The 14,135-nt window shown below is 37.2% G+C and overlaps 1 non-coding gene across 1 annotated transcript; it reads left to right on the forward strand.

Moving 5' to 3' along the window:
• Positions 1-5,934: 5,934 nt before the first annotated feature.
• Positions 5,935-6,041, forward strand: LOC141670204 (small nucleolar RNA R71). Its single transcript, XR_012554446.1, has one exon. It is a non-coding gene; the product is annotated as a small nucleolar RNA R71 (small nucleolar RNA).
• The last annotated feature ends 8,094 nt before the right edge of the window (positions 6,042-14,135 follow it).

Raw genomic sequence — 14,135 nt, forward strand, 5'->3', positions numbered from 1 at the left:
TACTTATTTCAATTTCATCTCTGAGACTATAGCGGGTTGTGGTGTGTGTTAGTGTGGGGTCACAGCATAAGGTTATTTATTATTAATTAAGTGAAGTGATATTGTGGAAAGAAAGACCGTGATGACCCGGATCCCTGACCCCGGATCTGGGGGTGTTACACGACAGATGATCAATAACTCGACGGATGATCATGAACCCGACGGATAAAGAATTCAAATATCTATTGACAGTGACAACACAGTCACATGCGTCGAGTGGATGCAAATGGAATATGGTAGCTTATTCAACTGGGTTTTCGAGAACAAAGAAGCATTGCCATTTCCATGCCATTATGTAGATATTCAAAGATGTAGGAATAGAGTAATGAAGTAGCATTGTAATAGACTAGATAGTTTTTGTTTTATTATCCTGTCTCATTCCTTTGTAATCTTGGTGATATATAAACCAAGAAGTAGCAACTAAGAAAAAGATATGAGATACAAGCAGAGAAACATTTGTAAGCAGAATTCTTAGCATTTCTCTGTATTCTTAGTTGTTCAATATTTGTAAGCAGCTATGAGCATTTTGCACACAGAGTTCTCTCGATATATATTATATATCTCTGGTGGAATCATTCAAATCCACCAGAAAGTTTTTAAAGACTCTTGTTTTTAAATACTTGTGTTTTGATTCATTTAAGTAACTATTTTGTATTGTGCTAATCAATTCACACTAATATATATATTCGAGTTAGAATATTTTTAATCAAGAAAAAGTTTCAAGAATTCCATTCAACCCCCCTTCTGTAATTCTTTTTATATTGTTAAGGGACTAACATATCGTTGTATTTTATTCGAACCTTAATTATTGTGTTGTAAGCCGACTTTGCTTTGATGATTAATACCTTGCTATTTCGTTTCAATTTCTCTTTCGTTTCCATATCTAGAATTGTCTATCACCTTTATTGTTAATAACCAAAAATCTGAATTGCATGTGATAACCTTAACTTGTAAACCCCCTTAACTTGAAATAAATGTTATATTTACAACTATTTTATTAAACCTTTTTATTTCAGAATCATGTTGTTAGGGCGAAAACACGCGCTAATATTCACGCAAGTATACGCGCTCCTAAGTAGTATAAGATATAAATCAGATTCGTTCCCACAGAGACTGGTTTAGGTTAAGTTTAATTTATGCACATATGCAACAATATATGGTTATCGTTCAATGCTAAGACAAATAACAAATTGGGTTTATATTAAACTAAGAGATTATACTAAATAACATTAACTAAGAGAATTAAGGTTGAATTACTATATATGACAAACATGGGATTCTAACTTCATTACTACTTCATTCAATAGCCTTATTGGTCTTAACCTTTGCATGTGATGGTGATGACACTAATCAGATAACACGAAACTGATAAACGCCAACTTTCGTTGCACGAGTACCATTCTACCAGACATCCACAAAAGAGATAGAAGCTGAATAGGCACCAATTATATTGAGACCCTATATGTCTATAGAATTTGACAACATAACGGTTTAAGCATAAGTTATCAATAATGATTACATAGGGCAAGTAAAACGGTTAGAGTTACCCACTAATTATGCATACAAATACATGAACCTATATTAGCATGGCAAGTTCTAAACCTCTATATTCATTGTTGCTTCAATAGAGATTAACACGCTATCTTATATGTTAGCTACGCACATAAAACGAATAAGCACAACTAATACTAGGATATCATACAATCACCACACACCAAGATATCGGAACAATTTAATTATTGAAATCCATAAGTAAATCCGCTAGAATCCCACGATAACGATTAGCCCATAATTGAACTCATTGTCACCATGGGTTCCAATGAAAGCATGGTATAAAACAAGGTCTTAATAAACTGAATAATAATTAAAGTACAAATAAACGAGATCTAGGTTCAACAAGAACGAAAACGAGCATCCAAAGTTATAACTAATTCAAAGAATCACAAGTTGAAAACAAGATCTTCTTTTCCGGAGTTGTTTTGTGCTTCTAGGTCTTCTCCTTGGTATCCCAATCTTCCCGGATGATGAAAACCCTTTTTTTAAGTATATATACGCCCCTAGTGGACCTGGACCCTTAAAATTGTCAAATTCCACTCAAAAAAAGCTTTTTCAGCGAAACCAGCGACCAGCCGCGCCTTGGGCGGCCGCTCAGCTCTTCGGGGCGGGCGCTCAGCTCTCCTGGGCGGCCGCTCAGCTCCTGTCTGGAAAAATTTCTGATGATTCTTGTTTTGGCCATAACTTGAGTTCTACTCGTCAGAATTAGGCAATTCAACTGCCCACGCGAAGCTATTGAGATTCTCTACAATTTGATAGTGGCCTTGGCTTCTAAATCTGACCACTTTTTATCATATTTCCTTTAAAAGATCTTTTCTTCATATAACTGATACCTGAAATGCAATAACACAAAAACACATCAAAATACCAACAACTTGAGTCCAAAACACCAATTTAAGCTTGTAATAAAGCATTCCAAGTGGATATAAAATCCACTTATCACACCCTTAAACTTGAATCGATGCTTGTCCTCAAGCATAAACAAACTCAAAACTATAAAACAAACCTAATACATGAATGCGACAACGTGAATGCAACAACGTGAATGCAACTAAATGATAATGCAATCGATCCCCTCAGAATACCCATAACCAAATGAATAAGCCAATGCCTCTAAGAATGCAATGACTTTAAACAGAGCTCGAATAAATCCCACAAACTAACTCACAAACCAGAAACGTGCGTATGTGGATGCTTAACAAATATATTCTCGATACTAGATCAATAACTATAACTTATCTATCATCAAAACAATCAAAAGTTTATAAACTGAATAGACAATAAATGCATTATGACTCACAACACCTCCTTTCTACTAGATTTATACAAGGATTCACACTATTATTGAACACATAGCAAAGATGCTTATTTGACCGTGCAATGAATGAGGTCCCAAAAGGCTTATGCAATAATACCCATGTAGCGAGTGTTAGGTTAGCGGATCCCAGACTATAAAAGCCTTAGGTCACTAGGCACAAAGTCCCCTAGAACTTAATAACTCGAGTATTAAAGAGCTTACTCTTGATCAATTATGCATACACATACTTTTTTTTCTTTTTTTTTTCTCTTTTCGTTCTTTTTTTCAATAATTTCTGAATGAGTGTGTTTCGCTCCATCTCATTCAACCCTAGACTACTCATAAAAATATAAGTCGGCTACTAGCCATTTGACGCCTAGCCTTACAACAACTAGCAATGAAATCCAAGTTTTTCTCCAGATAAAAAAATCAGTGTTTTTACGTCATTACGAGAATATCACAAATTTTAAATATAACCAAGTGATTAAATCTCAACAACAAACAAGTATGATGATGATCTAGATCAAAAGAAACCCTATAATACTTGTGAAAATATTTATTTCTGGCATGCAAATTAATTCATTAAGACTTAAACATCACTTTATTCGTCATCACCATATTGAAATCAATATCAACTTATCAAATATCATAGTTCATCTTAAGGGATCATGCTAAATATGCATACAAATGCAACTATATGAAATCACATAAAAACAAAAAAAATATGTCCTAAATGAACAATCATGCAAAAATATGAATGAACTACAACTAAACATGCAATATGAATCTATATGAATTTATATGGACACACACTACTAATCCTTACATTATCACCCCCAAACTTAAAATTTTTAATGTCCTCATTGAAAGTAATAATAAGGATTTCAATTTAGCAAAAAAAAAATAAGGATTTCAGGCATACCTAATTAGTGAGAGAGTCACCCTCGTCGGGTGGAGGATCAGGTGGCCAATCAACCTCGCCACTAGTGTCTCGGAAAATAGTACCGAAAGCGTGTGTCAAATCTTCAGCAAAATGATGGTGAATGTCGTGCATGGCCTCCATACGCCTAGTCACTCGCCTGTACTGCTCATCACCAACACCAGTCCTATCAACTGTCTGTGGCGCATGAGAAGAACCCTCTATAGGCATTGGAATATCCGTCCAGCCACTCTCTACATCATCAAAAATATATCCCAACCCCTTATCATGGGGTGCACCTAAGAATGAATAATTCAAGTGATTTGGAAGTCCGTTGAGCTTAAGTGTGGGAGCTTCTTCAATAGATGGTTCAAAATGCTCCTGAATTTTTTTTAACTCTGCTAACCCAAGAGAATCGAATGGCATATCCAACTTCCTCTTCCACGGAGGTGCATTTAAAACCTGTATTTTCTCTACTTTAAAACTCTCCTCTTTAGCTGTGGGTAACATTATTTCCTTGAACGCATTAAAAGTGACCTTTTGATCGTAAACCTTCATCGAAAGCTCTCATTCTTGCACATCGATCATAGTTCGGCCGGTAGCCAATAATGATCTTCCCAAGATAATGGAAATCTTTTTATCTTCCTCGATATCAAGAATTACAAAATCAGCAGGGAAGAAGAGTTTATCCACCTTGACCAAGACATCCTCCACTATACCTCGTGGATAAGCGATGGAACGGTCAGCTAGTTGCAATGACATATATGTTGGTTTCGGATCAGGCTTACCAAGTTTCTTGAACATAGATAAGGGCATCAGATTGATGTTAGCTCCTAAATCACAAAAAGACTTGTCGAACAACAAGTTTTAGATGGTGCAAGGAATAGTGAAGCTTCCAGGATTTTTAAGCTTCGGAGGTAACTTCTGTTGCAGCACAGCACTGCATTCCTCCGTTAGAGCAACGGTCTCTAAGTCATCAAGCTTCACTTTTCGAGAGAGAATACCTTTCATAAACCTCGCATAGCTAGGCATCTGTTCAAGAGCTTCAACAAAAGGTATGTTGATATGAAGTTTCTTGAACACCTCCAAAAACTTCTCAAACTGCTTATCCGACTTTTTCTTCTGCAGCCTCTTAGGGAAAGGAGGTGGAGGATAGATCTGTTTCTCCCCTGTATTACCCTCAGGAGGAGTGTGTTCCACAGTAGTCTTCCTTGGTTTCACCTCTACTTCCTTCTGCACATCTTCTTCAGCCAAAACTTCAGATTCTGGAACTTGAGACTTTTCAGGCTCTTCGTCTTGCTGAATTTGGGGGCTTGCAACCTTTCCAGACCTTAAGGTGATGGCGTTCACCTGTTCTTCAACTTCCCTCTTGCCTGGATTGGCTTCTATATCACTAGGAAGCGTTTCTGGTGGTGGATTCGATAAGGCATTAGCAATTTACCCTATTTGATTCTCCAGAGTCTTCATAGAAATAGCCTGGCTTTGGCATATAAGAGCCTGGTTTTTGCACATAAGCCTCAACTCCTCCAATTCAGATTTTTCATTCGAAGATAGACCTGCATCATGATTTTGTTGTTGAATTTGGAATTGTTGTTTTGGTGCAATTTGTTGCTGAAAACCAGGAGGGTTGAATAGCTTATTTCCAAACTGCTGGAACGGTTGTTGCATCGCATTCTGATTATTGCTCCACCTGAAGTTAGGATGATTCCAGTTGTCAGGATAATAAGTGGCAGGAACTGGCTGCTGCGATCTCTGAAAGTTGCTCACAAACTGAGCCGAGTCACTAGATATAGCACATTGCTCTGTCAAATGCGGATGCACACAGCTCAAAAACACCGGTTATCTGCTTAACACCATAGTTAGACAGATAATCGATCTTCATAGACAATGCCTTTAGTTGAGCAGTGATAGCTGTAGATGTATCCACCTCAAGAACTCCTGCTACCTTGCTCTGTGCAAATCTCTGGGCTGGATACTGATATTCATTAGCAACCATCAGTTCGATTAGATCATAAGCTTCCTCATAGCTCTTTGCCATAATGCTCTACCTGCTGCTGCATCGAGCATGGGTCAGGACTGTGCTCCCAACCCATTGTAAAAACAATTGATGATCATCCAATCAGGCATTCCATGATGAGGACACTTCCTAAGCATCTCCCTGTAGCGCTCTCAAGCTTCATATAAAGATTCTCCTGATTGCTGCACAAATTGAGTAAGAGCATTCCTGATTGCAGTTGTCTTCGCCATAGGGAAGAATTTAGTAAGAAACTTCTGAGCAAGATCTTCCCAAGTAGTAATCGAACCAGCTGGTAGAGAGTGTAACCAGCTCTTAGCCTTGTCCCTCAGAAAGAATGGGAACAGTCTCAGCTTCACAGCATCTTCAGAAACACCATTGAACCTGAAGGTGTCGCAGATCTCTATGAAATCCCTAATGTGTGTATTGGGATCTTCCGTTGGAGAACCCCCAAACTAGACTGAAGTATGTACCCATTGAATTATGTCAGGCTTGATCTCAAAGGTATTAGTTGTGATAGCTGGCCGAATAATGCTAGATTGAATGTCATTGATCTTGGGTTGAGAAAAATCCATCAAGGCTTTCGTTTGTGCTGCTAACTCTCCCATTGTAATGAGTACCTGAAACACAAACAAATAAACCGTGAAAGTAAAAGAATCTGAGTCAGTGAACTTTAACGACCACTGATGACAAGCACATAAACTAAAAATTAACACCGAGTCCCCGGCAGCGGCGCCATAAACTTGTTAGGGTGAAAACACGCGCTAATATTCACGCAAGTATACGCGTTCGCAAGTAGTATAAGATATAAATCAGATTCGTTTCCACAGAGACTGGTTTAGGTTAAGTTCAATTTATGCACCTATGCAACAATGTATGGTTATCGCTCAATGCTAAGATAAATAATAAATTGGGTCTTTATGAAACTAAGAGATTATACTAAATAACATTAACTAAGAGAATTAAGGTTAAATCACTATATATGACAAACATGAGATTCTAACTTCATTACTACTTCATTCAATAGCCTTATTGTTCTTAACCTTAGAGCATGTGATGGTGATGACACTAATCAGATAACATGAAACTGATAAACGCCAACTTGCATTGCACGAGTACCATTCTACCAGACATCCACAAAAGAGATAGAAGCTGAATAGGCACCAATTATATTGAGACCCTATATGTCTATAGAATTTGACAACATAACGGTTTAAGCACAAGTTATCCATAATAATTACATAGGGCAAGTAAAACGGTTAGAGTTACCCACTAATCATGCATACAAATACATGAACCTATGCTAGCATGGAAAATTCTAAACCTCTATATTCACTGTCGCTTCAATAGAGATTAACATGCTATCCTATATGTTAGCTACGCACATAAGAAGAATAAGCACAAACAATACTAGAATATCATACAATCACCCCACACCAAGATATCGAAACAATTTAATTATTGAAATCCATAAGTAAATCTGCTAGAATCCCACGATAACGATTAGCCCATAATTGAACTCATTGTTACCATGGGTTCCAATGAAAGCATGGTATAAAATAAGGTCTTAATAAACTGAATAATAATTAAAGTATGAATAAACGAGATCTAGGATCAACAAGAACGAAAACGAGCATACAAAGTTATAACTAATTCAAAGAATCACAAGTTGAAAACAAGATCTTCTTTTTCGGAGTTGTTTTGTGCTTCTAGGTCTTCTCCTTGGTATCCCAATCTTCCCGGATGATGAAAACCCTTTTTTTTAAGTATATATACGCCCCTAGTGGACTTGGACCCTTAAATTCGTCAAATTCCACTTAAAAAAAGCTTTTTCAGCGAAATTAGCGACCAGCCGCGCCGTGGGCGGCCGCTCAGCTCTCCTGGGCGGGCGTTCAGCTCCCGTCTGGAAAAATTTCTGATGAATCTCGTTTTGGCCATAACTTGAGTTCTACTCGCCAGAATTAGGCGATTCAACTGCCCACGCGAAGCTATTGAGATTCTCTAAAATTTGACAATGGCCTTGGCTTCTATATCTGATTACTTTATATCATATTTCCTTTAAAAGCTCTTTTCTTCATATAACTGAAACCTGAAATGCAATAACACAAAAACATATCAAAATACCAACAACTTGAGTCCAAAACACCAATTTAAGCTTGTAATAAAGCATTCCAAGTGGATATAAAATCCGCTTATCATATGCCACCCAAAAAGACGAGGCAAACTAGTACCTCTACCGACCCTGATATCTTTCGAATATGGGAAACTTTGCAACAGCAAACCCATACACTTGCTCAACAACAACAAACTACTCAACAACAATTCCAACAACAACAATATCGAAACCCAGAGAATTATGAACAACACACCAACATCAACCAGATCTACCAGTACCTCCTCAGCTAATTGTAACTTTCAAAGCTTTTCAAAGTGTGAACCCTCCAGCTTTTCATGATACCACTGATCCAGTTCTAGCCAACACCTGGATAAGAGAAATGGAGAGATCTTTCGAATTGGTTAGGTTAGAGGAAGAGCAGAAGACTGTCTATGCTACGTATTTTCTAAAGGGAGAAGTGATCTATTTGTGGGATTCCGTGAAGGCCATGGAAGCAGTTCAGCCAGTTACTTGGGCAAGATTTAAGGATCTATTCTTGGAGAAGTATTATCCCAAGTATATTCAGAAGCAAATGGAATTAGAGTTTTTGGAATTGAAGCAAGGGAATATGTCAGTCTTGGAATATGAGAAGAAGTTCACAGAATTATCAAGGTTGTGGCCAAGTATGTGGGAACTGAAGAAGAGAAAGCCCAAAGGTTTCAGCAAGGGCTTGAATATTGGATTCAAGATTGAGTGTCGATGTTTGAAATCGATACTTATGCAGGAGTAGTTCATAAGGCGGCTTTGATTGAAAGTAATTGAGTACAGTCTAGGAAGGAAGGAGATAACAAGAAAATGAAGGTATTTCAAGGAGAAAGGACAGAATGAGGAGGTCAGATAGACAAGAATGTGAAGAGCATTGGATTCCAGAAGGGATGGAACTCACAGAAGAAAGGAGAAGTGAGTAAGAAGAAGAATAACAAAGGAAATTTCCAACAGAATCAAGGACCAGCAAGTGAGAATAGGCAACCAAGGGTTGAATGCAAGCATTGTGGGAAGAAGCATCAGGGAGTTTGTAATAAGATCAACATGACTTATTATCGGTGCAATCAGAAAGAACATTTGGAAAATGAGTGTAAGGCTCAGAAGACGGGAATTACTTATTTCAAGTGCGGGAAGCCAGTGTAAGTCGTCAGGACCAATAAGGAATTTGATGAGTGTAGTGACGACCAGTGCAACTGTACAAACTGAGGTATTGGCTTTACCTTCACCGTCTGAACCAGTTCCGCAAGCATCAGCACGGACTTTTAATTTGAAGATGAAGGACACTGTTCAGAACTCAGATGTGATCGCATGTAAGCTCTCTATAAACAATGTTGAAGCTAAAGTATGGATTGATTCAGGAGCTACAAGACCTTTTATATCCGAATCTTTTGCTGGTAGAATAAATTGTGATAAGAAGAATATGAATGAGGTAATGAGTATAGTAATTTCTAATCAAGAAAAGGTACATGTAAGTCAGTTTTGTCCAGAGTGTGAGATTGATATCTCCGGGCACAAGTTTCCAGTCGATTTGATACTCTTCAAGCTAGGAGAGTTTAATATAATATTAGGAATGGATTGGTTAGGAAAGAATAGGGCTCAGATAGATTGTAAGTCTAAAAGAGTTTATTTAAGGTCAAAGAATGGAATGAAAGTGGTGTTTAAAGGACAAAAGCAAGAACATTTATTTCTTACAGCTGTTCAGGCTAGCAAGTTGCTTAGGAAAGGTTGTGAGGCATTCCTAGCTTATGTAGTGGATTCGGAGAAGGAAGTTTCTGGTATAAAAGTGATTCCAGTGGTGAGAGAATTTCTGAACGTGTTTCCAGAAGAGTTGCCAGGACTACCGCCAGATCGACAAATTGAGTTTGAGATTAATCTTGCTCTAGGAGCGGAACCAGTTTCAAAGGCACCATATAAAATAGCCCCAGCAGAGATGAAGGAGTTAGCAAGTCAATTACAAGAACTTTTGAATAAATATAGGGCCCAGTATGTCGCCATGGGGAGCACCAGTTTTGTTTGTAAAGAAAAAGGATGGAAGTACGAGACTGTGTATAGACTATCGCGAGTTGAACAAATTGACGATTAAGAATAGATGTCCGCTACCAAGGATAAATGATCTATTTGATCGATTAAAAGGAGATAAGTGTTTCTCTGAGATTGATTTAAGGTCAGGATACCATCAGTTGAAGATCAAGCTAGAAGATATTCCGAAGACGGCATTCAGGACAAGGTATGAACATTATGAGTTTTTAGTAATGCCATTTGGGTTAACAAATGCCCCAGCAGCTTTCATGGATTTAATGAATAGAGATTTCAAGAGATATTTAGATAAGTTCGTCGTGGTCTTTATCGAAGACATTTTGATATATTCAAAATCAGAAGAGGAGTATGAGCAACATTTGTGGATAGCTTGGGAGATTTTTAGACAAGAGAAGTTGTATGCCAAATTTTCAAAGTGCGAGTTTTGGTTGCGAGAAGTTCAATTTTTAGGGAATATAATTGGAAGTGAAGGAATTAGAATGGACCCTGCAAAGATCGAAGTAGTAATGAGTTGGGAGAGACCCAAGACTCCCACAGAAGTAAGAAGTTTTCTAGGATTGGCTGGGTATTGCAGAACATTCGTAAAGGATTTCTGAAAGACTGCTACGCCACTGACTAAACTAACAAGGAAGAACCACAAGTTTGAATAGAATAAGGATTGTGAAGAGTGTTTTCAAGAATTGAAGCAAAGATTGGTTATCGCCCCGGTATTGGTATTACCGGATGATAAAGGAGAATTTGTGATTCATAGCGACGCTTCGCATAAGGGTTTGGGATGTGTGCTAATGCAGCACAACAAGGTGATTCATATGCATCCAGACAGCTTAAACCTCATGAGTTGAAATATCCGACTCATGATTTGGAGTTAGCAGCTATAGTATTTACACTCAAGATATGGAGGCACCGCCTGTATGGAGAGAAGTGTAAAATATACACGGATCATAAGAGCTTGAAGTATATATTCACTCAGAATGAGCTCAACATGAGGCAAAGGAGATGGTTGGAGCTTATAAAGGAATACGATTGTTCGATACATTATCACATAGGAAAGGCGAATGTAGTAGCTGACGCGCCCAACAGAAAGGAAAGATTAAATTTGATGGCATTTCCAAAGGAGTTGTTTGAATAAAATACAGTTTGATTCAGTTTTTGCTTGATGTTGATATTTAGTTTGTTGTTAAATATCAAAGGTGGTATTAATATAGATGATTGATGTTGACTTCAATAGGGGATGTTGTAAGCATCAAAGTTCGTATTGATATCTAATTTGATATGACATCAAAATAAATATTGATATCAAGAGAATAATCGAATGACCGGAGAAGAGTTATGTACGCAAAATGATGAGCAAGGGATATTAAGATTTTAATCAAGGATTTGGATTCCTCAAGTAGTTGAACTGAAAAATGAAACACTGCGGAAAGCTCACAATTCGAGACTTTCAATTCATCCAGAAAGCACTAAGGTGTATGAAGATTTGAAAAAAAAGTTTTGGTGGCCGAACATGAAAAGAAAAAAATTGCGAATTGGGTTGCGAAATGTTATACGTGTCAACGGGTTAAAGCAGAACACCAAAGACCAAGAGGGTTAATTCAGCCATTGAAGATCCCAAAATGGAAATGGGAAAATATCGCTATGGACTTTATAGTGGGATTACATCGGATGAAATCTGGACACGATGCCATTTGGGTTATTGTTGATCGCCTTACGAAGTCAGTGCATTTTCTGCCGATCAATGAAAGGACTTCATTGGATAGATTGGTGCATATGTACGTGCATGAGATTGTGTTACGTCACGGCGTTCCAGTATCGATAATTTTGGATCGAGATTCGCGATTCAACTCAAGGTTTTGGAGACAATTTTAAGAGAGTCTTGGCACCAAGCTAAATATGAGCACGGCTTACCATCCACAGACAGATGGTCAAAGCGAGCGGACAATTCAAAAAATTGAAGACATGTTACGAAGTTACGCTATTGATTTCATGGGAAGTTGGGATGAACATTTACCTTTGGTAGAGTTCTCCTACAATAACAGCTATCACTCAAGCATTGGCATGCCACCGTACGAAGCATTGTATGGAAGAAAGTGCAGATCGCCAACAAATTGGGATGAAGTTGGAGAAGGAAAGATTCTAGGTCCCGAACTGGTCCAACAGATGAGGGAGATAGTCAAACTGATCCAGAAAAGATTGCTTGCTTCTCAAGATAGACAAAGGAAGTACGCAGATCCTGCTCGAAAGGATGTGAGTTTTCAAGTCGGCGAAGTCGTATTGTTAAAAGTGAGAGCTAGGGGAAAAGCCTGCCATTGCCGGCGGTCTTTGTGTGGTTTAGATAAGTTATCTTCACATGAGCTTTCTCTCTTAGTACTTAGGGATGAGCTGGAGTTCTTCTTTCCATCAAATATTGAGTTTATTATTACTCACACGGAGTGTTCAAGGCCTTTGGAATCACCATAATAAATTGTCTTGTGCTGGTACGATGTCGCGAGCGTTGGATGCTCATATTGGTTATGCTATAGAGTACTACATGACGGAGATCATACAAACTCGTCCACTTTCCTTCATGAGATATCACATATTTCAACTAGGACGAGAACTTCAGGATTTCTCAAATGGTTATCTCCTTCAGAAGAATCATGATAGATTGTCTTGTGCTGGTACGGTTTCACGAGCGTCGGATGCTCAGATTGGTTATTTTATAAAATACTACATGATGGAGGTCATACAGACTCATCCACTTTCCTTCATGAGATATCATATATTTTAACGAGGGCGAGAACTTCAAGATTCCTCGGATGGTTATCTCCTTGAGTTTGGTCGAGCTTGACTTTGGCGCCTTTCTTCATCATTTCTTCAGGTGTATCTTGGTAGCATTCATTAGTAACAATAAAGTATCCTAAGGTAAAAAAAATAAACGTTGTAAGGTGTTAAAGGGTATTTTAGGTTTTAAGTTTATTTTTACTTACTAAATTTAGTAATACGGGTAAAAGTCATTAGGCATTAAGAATGTATGGTAAGGTTGATGGGTCAAATAAGTAAATGTCTAAAAACATTAGTACAACTACTGGCTTGTTTTAAAAATAATGAGTTAAAAAATGAAAGTGATTAGATTAATCAAGTCCTAAGTAAATCTAGGGTATGAATAACTTAGGTCTGTATATAAGAGTTACAGGAATACATGTTCTAGATTGGATCTTATACTAAGAGCCTTAAGTTACACTTGTATACCATCTACCTAAACAATACATAAGAAATAACAAACATATAAAACCAAAAGTACGTAATTAAAAGTAGCAAGTACGGGGAAGGGGGAGTTTAGTAGCAGTACAACTTGTGAAGCATTAGGAGGTGCCCACATCCTCATCCGGAATCTCCTTCTACTCTATTTGAATTGAGATGTCGTGCGTGTACGAACCTCCTATCATCTTTATTCACTTATGAAACGAGTACTGCTTTTGTTATTCAAAGGAAATATAATCTAAGTGATATACAAGGACTACAACAGAGTCGCAACTAACAAATTATTACGACCGACATTTTGTGTAATATCATTTGCAAACTCTGTATAATATAAGAGTCGATTATAAATATATTTATTGATTGTACATTTGTGTGAATGGAATTTGCTGCATTATAAATTACTTTATTTAAAATATGAATTTTTCAAAGCAAGAGTTTTATTAATTGCTATTATTCTTGATTTATAGAGAATATTCTTTACCTTGGGAAAATTATCTTTTAAAGTTATTTCATTCATAAATCACAAAAGTGATCTCATAAAATTTCTAAAAATTTAAGTTATTTTATGGTACAACTTTTATAATTTTCAAAATTTTATTTTATTTTATAAAAGTAAATGTTTAAAAATAGTTGTTTAGTAATTAGAAATTTACATGGATACCCATGCATGCAAATACCCTCCCATTCAACATAAAGGGCTAAAAAGATAATTCCAACCCCACTAACTCTCATTTTACTAGCCAAATTACTTCTTTGTCCTTGTATGCAAAATGACCCAATCTTGCTAGAGGATTACTTTTGTCAATTACCAACTCCACTCACATTTAGTAAAATCAAAACCATAAAACAAGCACAAGTTGTCATGATCATTTCATTTTTACACTCCACCCTCACC

The sequence above is a fragment of the Apium graveolens genome, chromosome 6, assembly GCF_009905375.1.
Source record: "Apium graveolens cultivar Ventura chromosome 6, ASM990537v1, whole genome shotgun sequence".
In the NCBI taxonomy this organism is placed as follows: domain Eukaryota; kingdom Viridiplantae; phylum Streptophyta; class Magnoliopsida; order Apiales; family Apiaceae; genus Apium; species Apium graveolens.